Genomic DNA, 22,656 nt, shown 5'->3' with positions numbered 1-22,656 from the left:
ATTTTTTTAAAACTAGCCAATTTGGTCCATAAAACCAACTTAGTTCTTAAACAATTAGTTATTTTTTCTCAACTGTTTTAGGGACTAAATTGGCTTTAGGGACCAAATTAGTTAGTTTTGAAAAGTCTTGGAACTGGATGACATTAGCCCAAACCTCAAGGAGTATGAATGGAATTTATCCTATTATTTATTTTGGTAAGATGATTTTTGAGATTTTTTTTTTCTTATACCCCATTATTTTATTAACATTTCCATTATGCCACTATAGAAATTATCAGTAGTTGTATTAAAATTTGATTTGAAGATCAAGATTAAATTTGGGTGAGGCGTGGTGGCTACATAATTTAAATTTGAAGATAAGTTTGTAATCTACTGCCAATAGAGTATGTAATTGTAGCAGTAGTACACCAATAGAATTTGCAATCTAGAATAACTTTGAAAAATTCTTAGCAAACTAGTTTATTTTTTTATTTTTTATATTCACAGTTTTTTAAATTTTTAAATTTTTGATAAATTTGTTTAAGGGTAATTTAGGAAACTTCTAGCTTATTTTTAAAGAAATAAGACATTTAATGATAATTCCCTAAATAGTTGGGATTCCTAAGTGGGCGAAACAATTTGCGATGAAGGGAGTAACATTTATCTTTTCTTGCCATAGCCTAAGAAGATGTTTTTAAAAAAAAATAAAATATAAATAAAATAAATTTTTTTTCCTTATTTTTAGGTGTTTTGAACTACTAAAAAAGTAGGTCAAAGTGAAATCATTTTTCAAAGACCAAAAAAAAAACTCTTATTAAGGCATAAAACATTTTCAGCCATTTTTGAACTCAAGAAAACATAAACCTCAAAAATATAAGAAAAAAAAATCCTAAAAATTGTTAGAAATGGCAAAGGGTCGGGTTCGAAGCGGGTTTTTTTTATACCTGAACCTAACCCGTGGGCCTGCACCCATGACCCGAACTTGGTCCGTTTAATAAACGGGCTTTCTTTTTTTAAATCTCAAACCCGTCCCGTCAGGCTCCACGGGTCCCGTTAGGCCATGGTACTTTAGGACCCATTTTGTGGCCCAATAAAAAAATGTTTGCTGATACCGATTTTCTTAGCAACCAAACTGTAGGGGAAAAAGAACACTCAAGAAAATCCAGATCTGAACAGATTGGAAACCAACAAAACCCATTATTTTCTCAGCAACCAACAGATCGAAAACCCTTTTTTTTCATTACAAAATTTTCCCACATCAAAAGTAAAAACAAGAATTAACATATAAACCCTAGGTCCGAACAAGAAGACCCTACAAAATTAAATCAAACAAGTCGATCCTATTCAACAAAAATAGCACTTAAACTCGGAACAAAAAAATTTGATTCTTTGAACAAAAAGAACAATTTCATTGCAAAAGCTTGAGTAAGGGAGATGAGAGAGGTGCAGCCTTGTGAGGTGAAGGAGGGCCTGGTGAGGTGAGGGAGGAGCAGCGGCATCTGCAGGCTGTAGCAAGGTAAGGGAGGCAGGGAGGAAAGACTAGTGAGGTGGAGAATGGAGCGGTGCCGGGGAGGTGAGGTATGCGAGGAGCAGCGGCACCGGCAAAGTGAGCAGTAGTGATCTTGTTCAAGTGAGAGTGAGAGTGAGGGTGAGGGAGAGAATGGGAGGCAACTTGGCAAGACAGAGGGAGGGTGAGAGTGAATGGGTCTGAGGGATTTAGGGTTAGAAAAATGAGTATTTATACTTCGAGTTTTTTTTTTAAAAAAAAAAAATTTAATATCATATATACGGGTTGGGTTCGGGCCGAGTATGCCTAATACCCAGACTTGACTCGAACCCGCTTCGGTTTTTTTTTTTTTTTTTTAAATGAAAACCCAGATCCGACCCTAATGTTAAACGGGTCAGGTACCCTCGGATTGGGTGCATTTTTCCATCCCTAAAAATCGTCATGCCAAAATACCTTCAGAATCTCCATACATTTGTTTTTTGATATTTCAATAGTTACTTCAAATTACATATTGTAAAAAAAGCAAGAGAAGATCGTATCCTACTAAACTATTTCATGTATTGCAATGTAATTGGAACAATGCTAAGATCACAAAAAATTGAATTGCTTTGGGTGGAGAGTCCAAACCTCCATGTAATTTAGGAAAATGTTAAAAGTTCTTTGAATTTTAAAACATAAGTCTTATTAATTGATATGACAATGAATGTGATTAGTGGGCTTCAGTTATCTCATGACTGAATATTTGAATTGTTTCTTTATGATTGGTGACATATCAGTTTATAAGATCAATGCAGTAAAACTTGTAATACCGAACTACTAATAGCATTACTCATAATTTTTTGCAAGAAAAACTTTCAAATAGACAAGATAAATACTAACTTCTTATAATCTATTATTAAAACTCTATCCTAATCCCAATCTAATCGAATTTATTTGAATAATCAACTATTATTACTAATGAGTTCATGTTGGGTCTAGTGTCCTGTGCACTAGACTTGATAGGCTGACCCTCGATAGGATGCTACCATGTGGTAGCATTCTATAGGGTCCAATGTATAGGACATACTAGATCAGATTTACATTAGGTGCAGTACTACGCAATTTCCAATCTCAAATATTAAATAAACAAAAGTTAAAAAGTAAAAGTGGTAAAAATGTTTTAAGAGGTAAGAGCAACCACATCAGTTTGTGAAAAATTTTGCAAAAAAGAAAAATTCACTAATTTTACACAATCTGAGCAAAAAAAACACCCACATCAGTGGGTGTAAACTTGTGTATAAATGCAAATTGCTACAGTAACCGTGCAAATATGCACGATTACTGTAGCATGTGCATATAATATATTAATAATTATTTCTCTCTCTCCTCTTTGTACTAACTCTCAACTCCCTCTCTCTCAAGCGCACAGCTCTCCTCTTATCTCATCTCATCAATCTTTCTTCCTCTAGCTTCTGCCGATCGCCATCGCCACCGCTCTTTCTTTCTTCCTCTTTCTTCCTTTATTTCTCGTTGTTTTCGGGTTGAATGGGCTTGATCAGTGGGTTTTGGGTTGAATGGGGTTGAATGTCTCTCGCCACCGCTTGCCTTTGTTTCTCGTTGTTGCACAGTAGAGGCGTTGACCTTGTTTCTCGTTCTCGCTATCGCCACCGGAGGCGTTGATCTTGTTGCTCAAGGCGAGGCGTCGATCTTGATAAGTGGGTTTTGATCCATTTTTTATTCTGCTGGGTTTGTTTTTCTGGTTTTTTGCCAGTGGGTTGTGTGGATTCCGGTGTGATACCGGTGTGGATTGTGGGTGTGGGTCGGTGGCTGTGTGGGTAAAAAAATGAATATTTTATTTGAATAAATGTGTATAATGGACAAATTGATGTTGGTATTTTGTAAAAATGTGAGTGTAAAATAGAAAAAGTAGGTTTTAGATGTGCAAAATGGAACAAATTTTGCATCAACTAATGCAGTTGCTCTAAGGGATTAATTGCACCTAATGCAATACCCTAGGTAGCAATACCCTAGGTATTGCATCCAATCCAAATCCTACAGGACCTAAGCCTCCCCTAGCAAAATTACAATCGATTTCCCTAATTTTATATTTGTGGTGTTTTATTCAGGAAGGACGACATTGAGGGGCAGGGGCAAGTTCTTAAGAATGGTGGAGGTGATTCAGTGAAAGAAACAAAGACATTGAAGACATATATTCTTGACCCGAGAGAGAAATTCCTTAAAAGATGGAGTGTAGGATTTGTATTGTCGTGTGTGACTGCAGTAGCACTGGATCCATTGTTCTTTTACCTTCCTGTGATCAATCAAAGCAAGAAGTGCATTGGGTTTGACAGTAGATTGTGGAAAACAACTCTCGTTTTGCGATCTTTCTTCGATATCATTCACGTACTGCATATTATATTGCAATTTCGCACTAGTTTTATTGACGAGGAACTTCGGAAACAGGGAAAACCTGAGTTAAATACAGATGCTTGGAAAATAGCTCAGAAATATTTGTGGCCTTGGTTCTTATTCGACATTCTATCTATTCTTCCCATTCCACAGGTAAGGGAGATCTCAGTTAATATTTTATATTAAATGTGCTATTCATAGCTTTCGATATGACTAATTCACTTTATGGGGTTAAGTTTATGTTAGTCCATAATTTTTTTTTCTTTCTAGAAATGCTAAAATTAGTACAATTTGACTCTAATTACAAAGTGATGTAGGGAGGAATATAATTGAGGACACTTTAATAAGAAAATAAATGAGTATTTGAATTACTTTTCATGTTGTGTGCAGAATTCTGACATCAATTTTTGGGACTCATATAGTAAAATTTGTAAGTAAAACCTATGTTTGTAATACTAAGCGGTCAAAGTTGTATATTTTCAAACCTTTGTTTGCAAGTAAGCTTTTTTTTTTCAAGAGCTTTATAGCTTAACTGTTATCTTCTGGTATTTATAATGGAGACTTCCAAAGTTCAAATGCACCATCTTTCATTATAACTATCAAATTAAGCTTTTATTTTATTTTATTCTTATTTGACAACATTAATTAGATTTTTAGTTAACAAAATATTGGAAATATAATCTAGTAATAAATATGACGTTTAATTTATTTGTTGATTATATTCAAGTATAGCATTTGATTTTTCGAATAAAAAAATGGTCAAAACTAGGTTTCACAATAAAGGAGAAGATAATTTTCTAACCGGCTCTTAAATTTTGTACATTTAAAGGGAAATTACCCCAAAACTCAATACAAAATCAATTAAGTGACTTTTGAGTATTAAAAATTGTCGAGTTTTACTTTAATTAATGATTAAGTTGACATGTATTAAAAAATAATTATTTTATGTTGTTCCTTATATTTTTATTTTGTCAACAATTAGTATATGCTAGTTTACGTTTTTATTTTCTTTTAAAAAAAAAAAGTTTACATTTTTCTGTATTAATTTAGTGTTGAATCTTAGGGCCTGTTTGGATTGAGGGGAGAGAGAGGAAGAGTAGAGTAGAGTTAGTTGAAAATAGGTTAATTTTGGGCCAATTCTACTCTACTTCCCCTCAATCCAAATGGACCATTAGTTTATTTTTTTATTTTTGAATTTTTTTAATAAAAAAATGGATTCAAAATTTGACCCCTTAAAGATTAAATCCTAGTTTAATTTCCACTACACCCATAAATCACTAGTTTATTTAAATTATCATTGCCCTACACATGGATTTTGTCCATTCGCTTTAAACACGAAATTTTTTGTAATCTGTTCAGGTGGTAGTTCCAATTATTATTTCAGAAATGGGAGGCACAGAATCTACAAATAAAGTAAAATTCCTGAACGCTATTATTCTCTTCCAATATGTGCCTAGAGTTTATCAAATCTACCTATCCTAGAGGAAACTAATAACAAATGACAAGAAATTTGATAGAATCATACTGGTCAAAGCTTCATTGAATTTCATTCTATACATCCTTGCTGGACATGTAAGTTTGATTACGGAGTAATTTCATATTCATTAATAGTGTGTATTTGGATGGCAGGATTTGGACATATAGATTTGGATTTGGGTGATTAAAATCTAAATACCTTATTTGGATGGTTTAAAAAAGAGAGGTGCTATGTCCACAATATTTTCACAACAAATCATAGGTGGTTAGTTGTTATTAGTTCAAATTTGAACCTAATACTAAAATTACTTTTTTGTCCTAACAATAACAACCAGTAACAACCTACCACTTAAGATTTGTTGTAAAAATGTTGTGGACATATCATTTTTCTTTAAAAATGTCAAGGATTTAGATTTGACAAATATAATCTACCGAGAATTTTAAACGTTTAAAATTCTTGAATTTATAATGATATCTAAAATTAATGGATTTGAAAATCATGGCATTTCAAATCTATTGATTTAAAATTCAAATCCAAATCTAAGTTTCCAAATGCAACATAAATTTATTCTTGACAAGTTTTGATATTTTATCAATGGCTTGTTGGCTTTGATAAACATTCATTTCAAATGAACCAACGTACAAAAAAAAAAAAAAAAGATTCCAAAGGCTTCATGTTATCAACTTGTGGCCAGTATAGATTCCAGCCAAATTTACTCAGCTCCCCTCTGCTCTCCCTTCCTCTTACTCTATCTAAACTAGCTCTTGGTGATGATCCTACTATCTTGCATTACTTTTTGAACAAAATTTAGCTTCAAAATTAGTTGTAGCCTAAGGCTATAATCTTACTTAATAAAATAAACATTACTATATATTTTGAAAATCTAATTGTTAAATTTTATGCTCGTTACACTCTTAATACATATGTCAAATTTTGTGTCAATTAGATATTATGTACTATATGATCTATAAAGTTATATTTTATACATAATTTTAAAGTACAAGAACTTGCAATTTAAATAATTTATTGATGACATAGCTATTGATTTTTAATTTTAAAGAAATTTTGCAAGCATGGAGGATATAAGAAGAAGATGTAATCCAATAGTAGATTTGTTAAAATTCACTTCCAATAAAAAAATACTGAGTAAGCTTACTCAGTATCTTTTTATCGGTCCTGGAATTTTAGAATATCTACATTCGCTTATCGAAAATGGTTTATTTCTAAGAGTAAGACTTAGGTACAATACTTAAGTGTTGTTCCTTAGGTTCCTCTTTTAAGATTTTGCTATATGAATTTTTTAGAAGTGTATTTTTTAGTTAAATAGTCACATGGCTGAATTTTAAAAGGAGAATTTAAAGAACAGAACATAAAGTACTGTAATCCCTTTCTTATAATCTTTTAAAGCTATTAAGAAGTTTCATCGTGTCTACGGTTTTTTTTTTCTTTTATTATTATTGCTCACAATTAATAATAATTAGTTAGGATATCTACGTATATAGTTTATTAATGTTTAATTAATGATTTTGCGGTCTTTTAGGTATTGGGAGCCTTTTGGTTTTTTTTCTCTACTCAACGAGTAGCAGCTTGCTGGCACGTAGCTTGTGATCAAAATCGTACTAGATGTTATGGAACTTCTTTTAACTGCAATGATCGCAGTTCTGGAGATCTCTCTTTTATAAATGATATTTGCCCAATAAATGTCCCAAGTACAACGTCCACCTTTGACTTTGGAATATTTCTTCTAGCCCTTCAGTCTGGTGTCTTAGAATCGCCAGATTTTCCACAACAATTATTTTTCAGTTTCTGGTGGGGCATGCGAAATCTGAGGTTTGCACATAGTAGACTTTTATTTTTCTATATTTAATCTATTCTTAAATTTGATGTTTGTGACTATAATAATTAATTTCCCCTCGTTTAAATTTTTCAAAAAGAACATAAATCCTCGTCACACATTTGTTAATCCACCAATTTCCCCTCTCTTCGCTAATGAATTGTTTTAATATAAAAGAAGCGTTGAACTATGCACTATGCAATCTAATTTGAAGGAAATTTCCTCCAATCATTCTCTAATTTGGTTGGAGGAAAGAGTTAGGCTTGGGTCAATGCTTGTTGCGATAATGGCACATGACCAAAAATGAACATATGTCACCATTATAACAGGTCTAATAGACCCAAGCTTTGCACGGTAGAAAAACCTTATCTTGAGCCATGTGTTATAATTTATTGAGTCAAATCCTAATTAGCAATTCAATTAAAAAAAAAAAAAATATATATATATATATATATATATATATATATATATATATATATAGCCATTCCCCTTCATCGTCAAACTCTTTCCCTTCCCCTTAACTTTCACCATCCATTCCACGCACCCTTTATTAAATTGCCACCAAATTTCTCATGGGGTTTCTTTTACACTCCCAAAATTCTTTGGCTTAGTTGTTAAGAGCATTCACATTCAAAATGCTATTTTAGCACCTCAAATACCAAATAAAGTGCATACATTTGGTTGGATATATCCAAATTTTTTTAGGAACAAGCTACAGTAAACTGCTATAAATAGTACTTACTATAGCAACAAGCTAAACCTTTAACCCCATTATTTATTCAATTCTATCTCTTTCATTCAATTAAAAAATGACTAAGTTTGGCTAAAAACTTAGTTGTAGTCTAAGGCTAAAATTTAACTCTCACTAAAAAAATAAACATTGCTATATATTTTGAAAATCTAATTGTTGGATTGTATGTTCTTTGTGTTTTTAACATATATATTAAATTTTATGTCAATCAGATGTTATTTACTATATGATTCATAAACTTATTTTTTTATGCATAATTTTAGATTACAAAAACTAAAAATTTAAAAATTTGATTGATGACATAGCTAATTGATTTTTGATTTTCTAGAAAATTTGCAAACATAGAGAATAAAAGAAGAAAATAGATCTAATGGTGGATTTGTTTCACATCCAATAAAAAGATATTAAGTGCAATTGTAACTTTAGGCTACAATCTAGTTTATAATCAAACTTTATCCATTAAAAAATCACTCTCTTCTCTCTCTCTCTCTCTCTCTCTCTCTCTCTCTCTCTCTCTCTCTCTCTCTCTCTCTCTCTCTCTCTCTCTCTCTCTCTCAGGGTCATGGTGGTAATGGTTGGCGATTGCTTGGGATTGATTTTGGAATGGGCCACGGTGGGTTCATAGGCTTGCGGTTGCGTTGATGGGTTGATTTTGGAATGGGTTTTGCCGAGGAAGGTGTTTCTTGGTGGTGGGTTGTGGATTGACTTTGTTGGGTTATGGATGGGTTTTTTCTTGGGCTGTGGGTTACGGTGGTGGTTGGGTGGCTGGTTGCTATGGATTTTGTGGTTGGTTGTGCCATGGATCATCATGGGTTGTTTCGATTCTCAATTTGGGTTTTATGTCTAGTTGTGCTGTAGGTTGAGGAAGATAGATTGAAAGGTGGGGAAGAGAGAATGAAGAGGCGGATTGGAGAAACTAACAGTTTCTTTTCATTTTTTGTTTTATACATATTATTTTAATGGGTTGCGTGTTAAAGTAGTTAAATTATTTATATGTGTTGAATGTTAAAATAGAAGACCAGATATAGTGTGAGTTATGAAATGGTGTTAAAATAGATAAAATAGCTTTTTGAAATGCTAGCTAAATTTTTTAGATGTTTGGATCTAAATTCTCTTATGCGACCAATTGGGCTAGTTCCATTCTAAGTATTAATATTGCCAAAGAGGCCGTACATAAATCTTAGGGCATTTGGAGTTCCTGAATTTTGGTCGCATTACATGAGTGCACAAGAACCTTTGGATTGCAAATGGAGTTTGGGCTTTTTCTCGGGACTCACTTTGTAGATTTGGTTGCAACCTTGCCATGAGAAAAAACAAAAAACAAAAAGAAAGAGAAAATGTAAAATGTAAAATGAGTTTTATTTAAATCAGGTTGCAAATTATTTAAAGTTAACTAGGGAGGACCAATATCACTCTTGACATTGGAGTTGGGGATAGTGGTGGTGGTTATGGAGTCAATGACAGAAACAGTGAAGGGGAAGGATTTTGTTTATTTGTTTGTTTTTTCTTTTTCTTTTTTAATGTTTTATGTTTTTATGTTTTTTTTTTTCATGACTAGTCTAGTGATTAGGATCCTACTTTATAAATTATAACAAATGGCACAATATTATTAGATAGGAAGATCATCAGATATTGCTTACGTGGTCCTTTGGGAGGACCAAAGGCCATAAACTAATTATCTTGAATGCCCAAGTGTAGATTTTCACATCTCCTTCTAATGGCTTGGTTCCCCCTAAAATTTGTGTATTTTTATCTTATGCATTGTAGTTATAAATTTTTGAGATTAGTATCTTAGACACTATATTTGTGCCATTTTTGCAGTTCTCTTGGTGGAAACCTCGAAACAAGTAACTATATATGGGAAAACTGCTTTGCACTTTCTATTTCCATCTTTGGCTTGATTCTATTTCTATATTTCTTGTGAAATTTGCAGGTGAGTACCCAATTCACTTCTTTTTTTTCTTCTTTTCTCTCTAAAAAATGTTTAAGCCTCCTAGTTACATGTGAAATTATTCAATAGATCTAATGTATTACACGTTTCTCTTATAGGAAAGTAAGCTCTAATTGGTGTGGGTTTAACAAATAAAACCCATGTTTATGTGGAGAGGTTTGTAATACACTAGGTACATAATGTACTGAATGAAGAAGAGAGAGAGTGCGATTTCTAGATAGGAATGACACATCAATAATTTAATAAGTTATATGTTAATAATCATATTATTTTTAGTAGTATTATTTTATTGATACAAATTTTTATTTTTTATTTTATAAATTTGATTGTTTCAATAGGGTAAGTGAAAGTTGTACATTAGATGTTTTTGTTGAAAACACCAGAAATAATCTATCATTTCAAGATTATAGTTCTGTTATTAGGGGTTGGATAATTAAATAAGAATATGACACATTGTTAGGTTAGTCTTTAAATAAATATTATCTACTTATAAGAGAGAGAGATTTGGTTTTCTTTGATTTTGAATGTTACTTTATCTTGTAAAGCCATTTAAAAAATATGATTATTGAGTGAGTTTTCACTTTAAAGGTATGAACTCCTTAGTAGTCCATTTATCAATTTGGAGGTCTTGGTTCCCTCAAAGCAATCAACACAAAAATTGGGAGGGAAGCAATCAACACAAAAATTGGGTCCTCATCACTCACTTAGAAGAGCCTTGCAATCATTTGTTGGGTTTTGTGGAGCCTAGTTGTGTTTGATTCGGTTGATGACCCAACCCTACCCAACCCAAATAATGTTGCGTGGTTTTTAATGAGAGATTTTCTGTGGCTTAGTCCATGAAACGAAGGCTTGGGCCGATAGGCCCAAGCCGTAGCGCTCATTGTGAATTCTGTGCGTAGGATATAGAAAAACGTTATTTTGGTGATTAGGGTTTCGGTTGTTGTTTTTTGAGAGAGAGAAAAACTGTAGCCGCACTTTGTATTTTTTTCCCTGATAATAGTGAAATTTCTACAACTCCATGGATGTAAGCAAATTGCCGAACCACGTAAATACTGTCTTGTGCGTGTGATTATTTTTCTTTAGCTTGTGTTTTCTCTATTTTTGTTTCTTACAGGTTGGGAATTTCGTGGTAATTCCCTACATCATTAACCATAGAAGAAAGCCCAATGGTAGTTGAAAGATAGCCAGATACTAGATCAACAACTCTAGCAAAAGTTTTAACTATCATAGCTAATAGTTGAAGTTTTTATTTTATTTATTTTTAATGAGAAGAAACATTGTAACTTTAATGAAAACTAAACAATCATATCAACTAAGATTACAACATTAAGATAGAAACACACTCAATCCACACCGACAAATCACTAATATGTCTAGCATATTTAGGAAGATTATAAGCTACAGAATTATCTTGTCTCTTAACATGAAAAACACTGAAAACAACAAAGGATTCTGCAAAAAAAACTTTCTCTTCAATCAAATGACCATAAGAAGCAAAAGAAGGTTCATCATTTTTGAAGGTATTCATAATTTTCTCTAAATTGCCTTCAAGTTCATCAACAAATGTGGGTAGATTGCACTTCTCTGCCATGGAAGCCATAACTTGTCCCAAACAGTTCTGGATCACAATCCTAACACCAGCCTTCCTATCTTCATTAAACACAACACCATGAAAATTAACTTTGAAAAGTGGCCGGGGCGGAGGAATCAAACAAACTATGGCTGGACTACGGGAAATGTCTGGAGCAACACTTGGGTGATTTTGAGTAAAATCTTCATAAGAAACAATTGCAATAGGCCTCACCTAACCAATGGGGAATCATTTATTGCTCGTTCACAGCAAGTTCCTCCTGTACCGGATTGTCCACACCAAAACATTGAAGAGATTGGCAAAAATGGCCTTCTATCACTGTTCATGGAAATATATATATATATATATATATATATATATATATATATATGAATATACCATTATTTCGAAAATATGTAGGGATCTACCACTTTTTTTGTACTCGAGTTTGGAAAAATTGAGTTCTAAATGATACTCGAGTTCCATGAACTCGAGTTCTTTGAAAAAATAGCTTTCAAAATAGCCTAATTTTTTTTTTATGGAACTCGAGTTCATGAAAGCACTCGAGTTCCATGAACTCGAGTCCCATGAACTCGAGTATCAAAAAAGTGGTAGATTACTACTTATTTCCAAAATAGTGGTAAATTTTCATATATTTCGCCTAAAGGTGCTACAGTGCCATTTTCACTGAAGAGATCTAAGTTCTCTCCTCTATCAATAACATACGTAACTAGGTCCGCAAACCAAGAGAAAGATGTTGAACTTAGAAAATATTACATTGAGTCTGAATCCTAGATTGGTGAAAGACAAGGACAACTCCAAAGAGCATGCAAAGTATCTTCTGAAGATTGATGGCAATGATCACAAATGTCTTCAAAAATGACCTTCCTACGTATTAGATTCTGCTTAGATGGGATAGAGTCTTTGCAAGCCAGCCATAATAAATTATTTAGCTTACTCTGAACTGTCAAACCCTATATTTTCTTCCACTCCACTTTACCCGATGAAGACTCTCTTTGATCCAGGTCCGTGAACTCTTCAACTAAAAACTTGTAACAAGATTTTAAAGAGTATTGACCCGATTGATTAAAAGGCCAAATAAGTGTATCCTGAATCCGATTTCTACAAAGATGAATGGATAAAATAGAACTAACCTCATGAGGCAAGAACAAATTATCTAGCCGAGTTAAATCCCACAGCTTGGTGAGCTCATCTATGAGATCAACAACACGAGCTGTGGATAACTCTTCAGATAAAGGAAATTGAAGCCGAGGTTGATCCCTAGAAGATAGCCACAAGTTAGATAGAAGAATGTCTTCCCCAATTCCCACTCTCCAATAGACTCCTTTTTTAAGCACATCCCTACCCTTCAAAATACTTTTCTAAATATAAGACCTTGACGCACCTTGTTTGACTTCCAAAATAGAGCAATTGAGGAAGAATTTTGTCTTAAAAACCCTATAAAATAGAGTTTATATTATGCAATAGGAGAGCATCATTAAACATAGCTAAATCTTTAAAACCCATACCACCTTCAATCTTAGGCTTGCACAATTCCTCCCATCTCACCCAATGAATTTTCCTACAGTTACCTCACCCTCCTTACCAAAACCTCCTGATTAAATTCTCCAAATCATTAAATAAACCCAATGGCAACTTGAAGCAACTCATAGAATAAGTTGGAATTGCTTACACAGCTGCCTTAATCAAAATCTCTCTTCTTGCCTGTGATAAAAGCTTTTCCTCCCATCCTTGCAGCTTCCTCCATATATGTTCTTTGATGTATTCAAAGTTGGCCTTCTTTTTCCTACCAATAAAAGAGGACAAAACTAGATATTTCTCATATTGCTTTATCTCCGTAACCCCAAGAGCCTCCTTAATTTGAGTCCTCTTGTCTTCCGAGGTAGATTTACTAAAGAAGATAGTAGTCTTATTTTTATTAATCTAATGACCTGAACACCTCTCATAAACCCCCAAGATATCCAACACTTTTTGACATTCCTTAGGTGCAGATTTACAGAATAGAAGGCTATCATTTGCAAATAAAAGATCGGTCAACTTGGGATTTCTCAAACTCAAAAAGAATCCACGAATAATCCCTTGTTTAGCCACTTGAGAAATAAGACCATGGAGCCCTTCAATGCATAAGAGGAATAGGAAAGGGGAAAGATGATCACCTTGTCTAATATCCCTTGTTGGCTTGTTAAAACCTTTTAGTTCCCCATTGACTAAAGTAAAGTAAGAGATTGTTTTGACATAAAGCATTAACAAAAAAAATCAAATATTCATGAACCCCATCTTTCTCATTATAGACTCTAGGAAAGACTACTCCACTCTGTCGTAAACTTTACTCATCCAGCTTTAGGGCCATAAAACCATCTTTGACTGAATTGTGATGTTGCATGCTATGAAGTCTCAAAAGCCACCATGATGTTGTCAGAGATGAGACGGTTCTTGGTAATGGCACTTTGATGCTCAATGGTGACAATCTTTGGTAGAATTCTCTTCAGTCTATTAACCAAGACCTTAGAAAAAATCTTATATAGAACATTACAAAGACTTATAGGTCTGAATTCAAAATCAAGTTCAAGCTTATTTACTTTCAGAATGAGAGTAATAAAAGTATGGTTGAGATGTTGAGAAAGGGAAGCAGAATTAAGAAAAGAAAGTATAGACTGAGTAATGACTGTGATCTTTGAAACCACATTATATTCTCTTTATCAAGTAAGTCATTAACTTCACTTCTTAACTCCAACACCCGAAAATTTACCCTAAACACCAGTGCCTCCTTCTCGGCCTGCTGAAGTTGTTTTCTCTTCAAATCCAAGTTCCTCCATACATTGCCAAAACAACTTAAACTCCATTTTTGTAAGGCTTTTCCACATTTATCAATTTTATGAACCACCCGAATACCAAGATCAGAGTGATCAATGTTGGTCCAAACAGTCTCTACCGTTTCAGAACAACCTTTATCAAGTTGTAATTGAAGTTGGTTGAATAAGTTCAACTCGTCTTTGATATCTCAAGGTTCTACTGTAACGCTTGTTGGGATATCTACAGCCCTTGAGAAGCCTGAAACTCAAATTTCTCTGATAGGCTAAAAACGTATTGACCCCTTATGATATATTAATTGATTAATTAGCCAAGTTTAATTAATTAACCAATTTAACATGCAAATGCGTGGTAGCACAAACAAATCACCAATAAACTAAAATGCAGCAGAAAATAAATTTGACGCGGTGATTTGTTTACAAATGAGGAAAACGTCCAAGACAAAAACCCCACCGGGTGATTTTAAGGTCACCACTTCTGAGAATCCACTATTATCACAACAAGCAGTTACAAGTAAAGGAATCCTAGTACCTTATACCAACCTACAGTTGAACCCTTATCCCAATACCCAATTGGACTTATTTTGTAGTGACAATCTCTCATTTTCAATGCACGGCTTCCAGTACATAACTAACCAATTGCACAAATCTCAGTACGCGACTTCAATCACCAACTTGAGAACGATGTTGTCTGCATAGTTCTTCAGATCATTCTCACAATGAAGAACAAGAAGATGCGTGGTTACAAAACCCTACGATGCACAAACACAACAGCTTCTTCACAAAGAGATGAACTAGGGCAAACTTTGTCTCTGGTCACAAATTGCTTGAACAGACTTTGCTCAATGCTTATGCAACTTGTGTCTACTTTGACGGCCCTTAAAATAATCATTTTATATGTCTAGGGTTATGAGAAAAGAAGGCCCAAAGACATATCCATGGATTGGAATCAAAATAGATCTGAAAAACTGTTTTTCTTAAACCTCGACAGCTAGAGGTGTTGAGATGTTGTCGAGCAGCTGTCGAGCCTCGGAGGTGGAAGAGCTTCTTAAGCTTGATAGATGCCAGCTGTCGAGCTTTAATGACAGACACTTCTTCAACTTGTTTCTTGGACAGACTTGCATGGCTTTAACACTTGATCTTGAAACCTTATTTCTTGAAGTATTAAAATATCCTAGATCTACCCAAATACAAGTAAAGTGCGTTTTGTCAAAGAATTAGCCAATTACATAAAAGAATGACATATGCTCTTAACATGTGAACCACATATATCCTTAACAAGTGAACCACATATGTCCTAACACCCTCTATAATCTCTAACTTCAACTATGTCACCAGCATTAACCAAACTTGAATTACCCAAAGAGGAACCATTGATATTTAACTTAACCCAATTATCTGCTTGTTTGCGCCACTCAACTTGCACTGTGGTTTTGATTCCTTTTTTTTCTTTTTTTTTTGGTCTTTCACATGCAAAGTGGAAGAAATCCACTACTCACCTCAAAGACAATAGAAGGACTAGGAGTATAGTTTTTGAGCACACATCTATTTCTATGTAACCACAAGGCCCATATTCCCAAAGAGAAGACCAAGTTCCAAGGAGAACGATAGGAATGAAGAGTTAAATTAATGCTACGAGGATAAAGAAGTTGAAAAAAAAAAAAAAAAAAAAAGCATCAAGACAATTGTCCCCAAGGGAAAAGCTCAAATTGCCTTGCAAAGGGGCAATCCCTTAGGACATGGATAATGGATCCAAATTATAAGCCCGCCTAATTCTGTTACATAATGAAGTCACGTGTGTAGCACGTGGTTACTAACCAAAACAAGTAATTGTAACTAAAAAACTGCAGGTAGTTTAACATGCACTTTATCTGATTCTTTTCGTTCTTCTCTTTTGGTTGTTCTCTCTTCTTGCTCTCTATATTTTGATACTCCCCCTCAAGATGAGCTGCTGGTGAGTGAATATTTACTATTCCCATCTTGGATAGAAGGCTAGAGAATTGATTCAAACTCAAAGCTTTTGTCAAATGGTCTGCCAATTGGCATTGAGTCTTGACATGGATTACTCTGATAATTTTTGCTAATACCTTATTCCTTACCACATGACAATCAATTTCTATGTATTTAGTTCTCTCATGGAACACAATATATATTTTATCTAATGTGGAGAGCAAATTGATTGTCACAAAATAACAAAGCTTCCCTTCAATTTAAATATCCTTGAGAAGATATAATATCCAAACTATGTCATAAGTAGCAATTGCCATGGATCTATATTCAGCTTTTGCTGAAGATCTTGGGACTGTTGGTTGCTTCTTAGACTTCCAAGACACCAAAGAATCTCAAATAAGATGCAATATCCAATCACAGACATTCTTGTGTCTGGACACGAAGCCCAATTTGAATCAACAATGCCTTGTACAAGAAGTTCTGCACTAGATGATAAAAATATTCCTTTCCCTAGTTCATTCTTCAAATACAATAGAATTTTGTGTGCTGCATTCAAATGAGGCTTCCCTGGTTTTGCCATATATTGGCTCAACTTATGAACATCAAAAGTGATATCTGGTCTAGTAATGGTCAAGTATAGCGGCCTACCAACCAACCTTTTATATATGCTTGTATTATCGAGAATCTCACCTTCATATGTACTAAGCTTAATGTTTTGTTCCATTGGAGTTTTGACAGGCTTGCAACAAATTGAACCTGCATCATTCAGTATCTCCAATGCATTACTTTGACAAAGAGTAGTGATTCCTTTTTCTGATCTTGTTACCTCCAACCCAAGAAAGAATTTTAAGTCACCTAAGTCCTTAAGCTTGAATTTTAAATCCAATAACACATTAAATTGATTCACAGCTTCTTGATCATTACTAGCAATTAGACCATCATCCACATACACCAAAAGAATAATGAAAAAGTGCCCTTGTTGCCTAGTAAAGAGAGAGAAATCAGCTTTTGACCAAGTAAAGCCCAATTGGAGAAAAGTTGATAGAAAATTTGGAGAGCCACTGCCTTGATGCCTGTTTCAGTCTATAAAGTGACTTATTAAGTTTACAAATCATCTCTCCCTCACTGTGAAAGCCTTGTGGAAGAGCCATATAAACTTCTAAATCAATGAATCTATATCGAATATAAGAGATGCATGTCTGAGTCTCTGGAAAGCCAGGTACCAGCATCATCCATAAGGCTAACAATTTTATTCCTTCTTCTCCTAACCAAGGTAGTGGTTTGGGAAAAAAATATTGAAGTCCATAAATTCTACACCTTTGGTAGAGGATTTGAAACCTAAGCCTCCTTTTATTTATTTTGAAAAAGAAAAGTATTACTGAAATACACTTTAATCCCCCCCCCCCCCCCCCAACTAATCCAATGAAATATTCTAGGCATTGAAAATAATTATATTTTGATCTTAAAAAAAAAAAAAAAAATTATACAAGGTCAGATTTGGTAAAATGGAACTGACTTTGTAGAGGTGGGACAGATGTACATGCAGTGGACAAAATCAAAATGCATTAAAAAATGGGATAAGCTACGCATGAAGATGAAGTCAAGTCAACGACAAAAACAACATAAGAGCATGATATCATGGATTTACCGAAAGAAATTTGATGGTACAACAAAAAGCCTGATTATGGCATACATAAATCAGAGATATGAAGAAGGCGAAGACGTTAATGTGGAGAGCCGGATCCCCGATTTTCCTCCAGATCTTCAAACGAAAGTCAAGCGCCACATCTGCTTACCTCTACTAAAGGATGTGAGTTTTATTACCTCTATAAATTTGCTAAATAACTGTATTATAAATTTCATTAATAATAATATGAAAAAGAGAATAGTTTTATTAATAAACGATCGGTTTTATGATCACACAAGCAGGCTGAAGCAGCTCGCATGGCTTGTTTATTTTATTCTATCAATTTTTTAATTTTTTATGAATCAGATGATTAATTCTTAGAGCTACATAACCTATACTTAATATCATATTTAAATTGAGATGTTTATCCCATATTGATTGTGTGTGTCTAGTACCCGTTGTTTATAACTCCAATCTACAACTACAAAGATTATGTCATTTTGTAGTTATATTCTGGTTATGTAATACATTATAAACCCAGTTTAAAATACTAACATCATATTTAAATTGAGACGTTTATCCCATATTAGTTGTGTGTGTCTAGTATCCACTGTTTATAACTCTAATCTACAACTACAAAGATTATGTCATTTTGCAGTTATACTCTGGTTATGTAATGTATTATACACCCAGTTTAAAATACTAGTATTACTATTTTTGTGTGTATTTCAATAAGTATTACTGTTTACTAAAAAAAAAACATCATACTTAATTTTTTTTTTTGTGAACATTGTTTAAGTGTGTGTTGTGTGGATATGTGATGAGTCTCACATTTTAACTCTTTATAAATAATTATAAAGAGTTTAAATCGTGACTAGTCATTTAGATGTATAATGTAGATGTATTTGTAAGTATATTTATATTAACGAAACAAGTTTTATAATTTAAAAAAAAAAAAAGATATAATAGTTAATAGAATTGTTGTGGATCTTGAAGATCCCATCATTCGGTTTTGGCTCGCCCCATTGTCATTCCTATCCAAAATTCTTTGGCCCACTATTTTGTCGTTAAATTTTTTTAATAGATTTTATGGTAATTTGAAAGTAAGCATCTTTTTTTTTTTTTTTAATTTATTTTATTTGTTAGGAGTACTTCAGCTTATTTGTTTTTCTTGATCAGCTCAAAATCATAAAAGAGAATGGCTTGGCTAAGCGTAAACATCTGTTGCTTAAGATTTGCGACTCTTTCCAGCCAAAGTTCTACAATGAGCATTGCTACATCGTCAAGGAGGGAGACCCTATTGATGCAGTATTCTTGATTACAGAAGGCATTGTATGGACTTGTACAAGCAATAATAGTGAAGGAACTAACTCCCAACATGCTGAGCGCCTTGTAAAAGGTCAGTACTTTGGAGGAAAATTTCTTGAATGGGTTTTGAAACCTATCTCCGACGATATGCGCAACCTATCCATACTTCCTGTTTCTTCAAAAACCCTCAAAACCCACACGAAAGTGGAAGCCTTCGCTCTAATGGCCCACGACTTCAAACAAATATTGGAGTCTAAGTTCTCACTATTAGGACCCGAGAAATTGCAATCCAAGGCTGCAATCCGTGTACAACGAACTTGGCGCCGGCGTCGCCCAAAGAAGGATGATGATGTTGTTCAAGACAGGACAGCTTCTATTTGAAGAGCAGAGGATCAGAGATGATTTTGCTAAAGACAATGGAAACGGTGTCGTGTTGAATCCCATTTGTCAGGTGCACCGTATCACTTAAAATCATGAGTTTGTAATCAAGAGAAAAACGCTGTGTTTCATTTATTCAGTTATTTTAGCTTTTGATTTCTGTTTTTCACACGTGTAATAGGTGGTTAAGTTGTTGTTAAGCCTGTTGTAACAGAATCTCCACCTTTTTAGCTTAGCTCTCTCCTCTGTGACTATATAAACAGAGCTGGACTCAATGATTTAATTGGCTAGCCATTTTATGCAATAATAGAATCTTTCTATTTAGAATTGTTCACTATTACAGCCTGTTGCTGCAATCAACCAAAGTGTTGGTGCTACAAGAAAACGTCAAAATCAAGCAGTGCCAACACTGTTGCTGTAAATCAATAGTACTTTTGATGTCTAATTACATGTATTAAGTTAGTTTTGATGGATCGGTTAGTTTTTTCTAGTCATACAGCTGCTACTTTGTTTGGATTCTGTGTAGGTGCACCATTCTGAAAATGATAATGGTAGATTTAGAAAAAGAATAATATGTGAAATAATAAACTCTTTAGGGTAACATTAAATAAGGATTCTGCGTAAAACCTTTATCTTGTAAGTATTAACACATGCGATACATATCTAATCTTATTTCATACAATATATTTCATACAATTTCATATTCCCATCATGATGGGAAGATGAAAAATTGGGATTGAGGGTTGTATATCGAAAGGAACCAAAATTGAGGGAGAACCTAAATTAGGGTCTTGAAATAATAAACTCTTTAGGGTAACATTAAATAAGAATTCTGCGTAAAACCTTTATCTTGTAAGTATTAACACATGCGATGCATATCTAATCTTATTTCATACAATAGGATCCCATTATGCTTCATAAATTCGTTACTAGTGGAATGTATGGACACCACGATATATAGGACTTTTTCTCTTCGACATTATAAAAGGTAAATCACACATACTACCCATGTGGTATACCCTTATAATATGAAACTACTCAGTAGTTTATTGCATGACATTTACTTCCCTTGTAATTTGCTTTATGAGACATTTATCTCTCTTGTAATTTTCTATAAGAAATTTTTATCTCGCTTTTGTAATTCGAGTACATCTATAAATATCTATAAAATTGAATATGTTCGACCAATAGTTGATTTCTACATGTTGTATCACATTAGTTTTAAAACCTCCACAATTTTCCACCTCATTGCTATTTTCTATTTAATTTTTTAATATCCTGTTTTTAAAATCTATTCCTCTCCTCTATCTCTGCTCTCATGGTTGCAAAGCCCTCCACCTCACTTACTACTTCACCAAACCACACCACCAACCCAATGTTCAGCATCCCGCTAGCCTCAGACCTCTAGAATGGCTACAGGTAAAATATTTTATATTAATTTTGGGCGTTTAATAGTTTAGGTTTGGCTATTTTGGTTGGTTGGTGGTTTAGATTTAGAATTGGTTTTTATCAAATTTTCAAGACCCTAATTTAGGTTCTCCCACAATTTTGGTTCCTTTCGATATACAACTCTCAATCCCAATTTAATCTTCCCATCAGTGGCCATAGAAGAGTGACCCACTCTCTAACAAACTCTTCTACAGACACCCCCACTTCCAGTATCAGTAGTAATTTAACTTTCTTTCATTCGTTTTAGGTCCTGTGATCGTAATTTGATATGTTTCAAATCATAGTTTACCTCGGTTTATTTGGAAATTATCTCATGTCTCATTCTTTTAATGTGTTGTGGCCTATTAGAGATTGTGGCTCATGTTGATTACGGACGGCATCGCATGGACCTATACAAACAGTAATATTGATGAAGGAAGGCATGCTAAGCGTCTTTAAAAAGGTCACTTCTTTGGAAAAAAACTTCTTGAATGGGCTTGGAAACCTTCCTCTGTCAACATATACAACCTATCCAAACTCCCACTTTCCTCGAAAACCCTCAAAACCCATACAAAGGTGGAAGCCTTTGCTCTAATGGCCAACGACCTGAAGGGTAATCTCTATTCTAGGTTTTCACAAGCAATTTAAAGTTGAGGCAGCTTCCACTCTACAACGAATCTGGCGCCGCAATCACCCAAAGACTGATGATAGTGCTAAATCCAAGGCAGTTTCTATTTTACAACGAGTCAGGTGCTACAATCAACCAAAGTGTTGGTGCTCCAAGAAAACTTATGAATCCAGCAGTACCTGACATTTTTGTTGCAAAGCAATGGGTTGTTTTGATGTCTTTTCTGTATTGAGATTTATTTTTCTAGTGATGGAGTTTCTACTTGTTTGGAATCTGAATGATAATGGTGAAATTCGAAAAAGGAAAATGTGTGAAATAATAAACTGTTTGATGCACTATATTAAATTCAGTAAGGATTGTGTGCAGAACCCTATATTTACACCCAGTGTGATGGATTTGGATATCTAATTTTATTTTATATGATAGGATTCAATGTCTGATTCATTTGCGTTACTAATGAAATGCATAGGCATCTGTGATAAACATGGCACATTTTTCCCCCTATTATTCATGGTAAATTACACATATAACTACCTTTTAATTAAATATGGAATTACCATGCGATTTATTTCACAACACTTACCTCCCTTGTAATTTGTTTTATGGGATATTTATCTCTTTTGTGGTTCACTTTATGGAGCATTTCTGTTATCTTTTAACAAAATTTGATGATTTGGCAAGTGCCAACATCACATATAAAAATATTATTGAAGAAAGAAATAGTTTTGCCTGTACATTTTCTCTCTCTAACTTTCTCCTTCAAACCTCATTTGGGTCTATGTGTTTGTTTACAAGGTGTAATCTTTAATATAGAACAATATTTTTCTTTAATTCTTTCCTAAGGATGCTGTTGGCACTTCTCCCATTATCTAATTCCATTAGAAATAATGGGAAAAAAATGTCTTATAAAGCAAACCACCAAAGAAATAAATGCCTCGTTAAACAAACAACTAGGATGGTGCGGATGATATGAGAAAAAAGAAATCTTGAACAACAAATAACCAAAGTATTCACTACATCACAAAATTCCCATTAATGAAAGATACAAA

The 22,656-nt window shown here is 33.8% G+C and overlaps 1 pseudogene; it reads left to right on the top strand.

Annotated features, from left to right (window-relative positions):
- The window catches only part of LOC142643901 (cyclic nucleotide-gated ion channel 1-like), a 29,056-nt pseudogene extending 9,502 nt beyond the window's left edge, over positions 1-19,554 (top strand).
- The last annotated feature ends 3,102 nt before the right edge of the window (positions 19,555-22,656 follow it).

This window comes from Castanea sativa, chromosome 7 (genome assembly GCF_040712315.1).
Source record: "Castanea sativa cultivar Marrone di Chiusa Pesio chromosome 7, ASM4071231v1".
NCBI lineage: Eukaryota > Viridiplantae > Streptophyta > Magnoliopsida > Fagales > Fagaceae > Castanea > Castanea sativa.
This window is presented reverse-complemented; position numbering and strand designations above follow the sequence as displayed.